The sequence below is a fragment of the Dasypus novemcinctus genome, chromosome 3, assembly GCF_030445035.2.
Source record: "Dasypus novemcinctus isolate mDasNov1 chromosome 3, mDasNov1.1.hap2, whole genome shotgun sequence".
Lineage (NCBI taxonomy): Eukaryota > Metazoa > Chordata > Mammalia > Cingulata > Dasypodidae > Dasypus > Dasypus novemcinctus.
Window position 1 is genome coordinate 94,144,384 of NC_080675.1, and position 3,737 is coordinate 94,148,120.

Below are 3,737 nucleotides of genomic sequence, written 5' to 3' on the forward strand. Positions count from 1 at the left end.
AATCACAGAAACATACATTTATCTACATATCATATGTACCAGGACAAATTCCTCAGTCTTGAATGCCATTCACATCAGGCACTGAAGTCCTCACTCCTATTTCTCTACCTTGTGTTCTAACTCCTTATATCCTTTTTGCATGGGAATATGTGTGATTAATAAAGAGATAAATATGCTGTAGAATTACCCCTAAGTCAGCAAGACACACTACTATTGCCAGGGCGATTGCACTATCCTTGTCTAAGTTTAAGAGACTTTGCTTCTCTAAATTCATGATTCCTCCTCTAACATTCCTGGTTTTGATCATAACTGTATATCATCAGCTAAATTGGGCACCACGATTCATTCTGGTGACTCCATTTGAATAATAATTTTGGAGTTTTCCTCTTACTTTTGCTTCTAGTAAGGCAGGATTGAACAAAATGTACTTAGTTATTAAATTTCAGAGCTTCACGGAGTTGGATTTAAAATATTTTTTAAAAAATTAGCTCTGATACTTGTTAAGACTGAATATTGGCAAGTTTTTTTTAATCCTTTTGAGACTCAGTTTCCTAACCAATAGCATGGGTAGCAGAGTATAATATATTTAGGTTTTCCATAAAAAATCCTGACACTTGAAGCCAAAATAAAAAAGGAATGAAGTGCCTGATAGATTTGGCTATGCAAAAATTTAAAACAACAATATTTTAAAAATAAACAGAAGACATTATCCTAGAATAAAATATTTTTAAAACATATAAAAGTAAAGTATCATCTAAGATACAGAAATAATTCTTCCACATAAATAGAAAAACAACAATGGAAAAATGGTCAAAAGGTAGGAATAAACATATAACCAAAATGGAATGGCAAAGTGCTGACATATGTACAAAAAGTTGCTCAAATACACTAAGAAATAGAAAAATACACATAAACAAAATATCTTGGGATCTTTAAAACAAAAAAATACTGGTAATTCCCAATTTTTATAAGGGCGTGGTAAAATGGGCACTCTCATACACTGTAGATTAGAGTATAATTAATTGCATCATATTGGAGGACAAATTGTTACATTCATCAAAAATTTTAAATATTCAATTCCAATTTTAGAAATCTAGTTAAAATAGTCACTTCCACATATGCACAAAGGAGAATTTATGGGGAAACGGCTGTGGCGTTCGTGTCCCCAGGCCTCCTTGTGAAGGCAGGTTCACCCGCACGCTGTGGAGAGCCACCCGGCCTGCAAGGGCCTCGGAGTGTGGCCCAGCCTGCAGATGCCACGGAGCGCCAATTCAGCAAGGTGATGCAACAAAAAAGGGAGACAAGCAGAAACACAGAAGAGTGAGCAGCGAATGAACACAGAGAGCAGACAGCAAGCAAGCTGGAAGGGGAGAGGGGAATAAAATAAATACAGACACAGAAGAATGCACAGCAAATGGACACAGAGAACAGACAGCAAGCAAAAAGTCAGAAGGGCGGAGGGGGATAAAAAATAAGAGAATTTACAAAGATATATAAGACAGCATTATGATAATCAAGAAATAGGAACAAATAATCTCTAATAGGAAGCAATTAATTAATTAAATGATAGAATATTTCAAAGTACTAAATAATCATAAAAAAATGAAGTGGACTTCTTTACTGATATAGAAAGATCTCCAGGATACATTAAGTGAAAAATAAAAGGCAAGTTGAAAAAAATTCAAATAATTCCAATTTACATATCAAAATCATATGTGTATATATGTGTGTCTGTGTATGTAAATGTACCTATAGTTGTATAAAATCTTATACAAACATAAAGAAAACAGGCTGTTATGATGTACTAAACTGTCAGAACTGATTTTCTCTAAGAAGAGTAGTGGGAGCCAGGGTGGTATTGAGATACAGCTATGGGATTTCACTTTTGTTAGGCCTGAGTGCTTTATATTGCAATGGATTTGTGTGCTGCTTATGGAATAACAAAAAAGATGAAAACTATTTATAAAGGCAACACTTAAGGATAAATAAAAATAAATTAATATTCACTCAAATATGTTTCCTTTCCAAAATCCTTCTTCATCACAAATATGTATGCTCTAGACTAGGAACAAAGAAAATTTTCGATTTTTTTTTCACAGAAAGAGTAATTTGTTTCTTGTAAATGGAAGAACTACAATAATATGCATTTCTGAACTTGGATTTGCCCCTGGATCCTAGTGAAATAAGCCTTTAGGACAAGCAGAATCATTTTGCTTTTTCACACCTTTTTCATTGAGATTAACATCCTGAAACCAACATTTTATTGACATGAAGAGGAGCATTGCAAGCTCTTAAAACCTCTTCCCTTTATTCCTATGCTCAATTTTCCTTAGCCACAGAGACAAATGTGCTTATCCTTGTTCTCGTTCTTCATTTTGTCTTTCTTCTCTTCCTTATCTATCTTCTCCAGTCACTCTTTCCTTTCATTTTCTTTCTTTCTTATTTCTCTCTCATTTTCCTGTTGAGCTCTTGCCCTAAATAACTGCTGTTTCCCCTCCTTTGCCAGCAGAATGTTATTGCACAGGTGCAGCCCCATCTGTCCCAATGTGCGTCTCTCACGATGCAGTAGTACACAGCAGTGTCTCTCAGAGTTGCCTGAGCCAAGATCAAGGTACTGGACTTTCTGTCAGTTGTGATGATCAGAGAGGCTATTTCATTGGTGGTATTGCCTCTTAAACCATGAATTACATATTGTGGACTCTGATTGGGTCTTTGTAGATACCAGTGTACGTACTCATTTCCACTAATAGTAGAGTGATTACAAGGCAGGGTTACAGCTTTTCCTTCAGTAAAATCCATGGAGTTGGGCTGGGTAGACTTAGCATCAATCAGAGTGCCTAAGGAGTCAAGAAAATCAGATTAGCTCCTAACCCCCAAATTGATGCCATTCTAAAGATCAAGGACACAGAACTCACATAACTTTCCTCTCTGGCCTGATCTTCTACTCTTGTGTTTTTAATTTATGTATTGGAAGAATAGACAATTTTCATTGGTGTTCATATTGGTAACTCAAGATACATGCCAACACTTGGAGGCTCTACAGGATCTATTCTATGAGTCCCTGACTCAGTAAACCCAGAGATTTCTTATACCTGGACAAACCCAGTGGTTCTTTGGGACCATGGTCACATTCTAACTTCTTACACAGAAGTCCATGCTCTCTAGACAAATGCACAGACCTGTTCTTGATTACACCCTCAGCATTTTGGAAAGCACAGGGAGAAGAGTGGCAGGCAAATAATCCTTCAGGGCACTTTGGCTTAAAAACCATCCCTTCGTAGACTTGGAACACTTACCCAAGATCAGAAGCACAGTTACTCCAGTCACCAGCTTCATACCTCCAGGACAAACTAAGATCCAGGGCTCAAAATCGAGGCTCTTTGTCTGATACTAAGCATAAATTGTCCCAGGGAGCAGAAGCAACAGCTACTAGTTACAGACTTAAAAACAGGTACAGCTATCACTGTGTTGCTGCCAGGATCTTGTCAACCAATGGTAGAGCAGTTTCCTTATCTAGGTCTTCCTCTCTAGATTTAGTCATGTCCGTGAGAAAAGGGAAAGAATGTCAGTTAAACAACTGGCGCCAGCTCAGAAGGTGTTCACGGAAATGATCTATGAGGGGTAAAGTCTAAGAAACTGGCTCTGGATGAGGAAAATCAATCATACAAATGTGTCTATCCATAACTTTTCTTCATCATCTCTTTTTAAATTGCACCAAAGAAATTGTCTAATGCTCC

The 3,737-nt window shown here is 36.9% G+C and overlaps 1 long non-coding RNA gene across 1 annotated transcript; it reads right to left on the reverse strand.

The window, feature by feature from the left end:
- Nucleotides 1–2,225: 2,225 nt before the first annotated feature.
- LOC101435717 (uncharacterized) lies at nucleotides 2,226–3,429 on the reverse strand. Its single transcript, XR_011647836.1, has 2 exons — nucleotides 3,297–3,429; nucleotides 2,226–2,837 (listed from the first exon to the last, which is right to left on the reverse strand). It is a non-coding gene; the product is annotated as an uncharacterized lncRNA (long non-coding RNA).
- Between the last annotated feature and the right edge of the window lie 308 nt (nucleotides 3,430–3,737).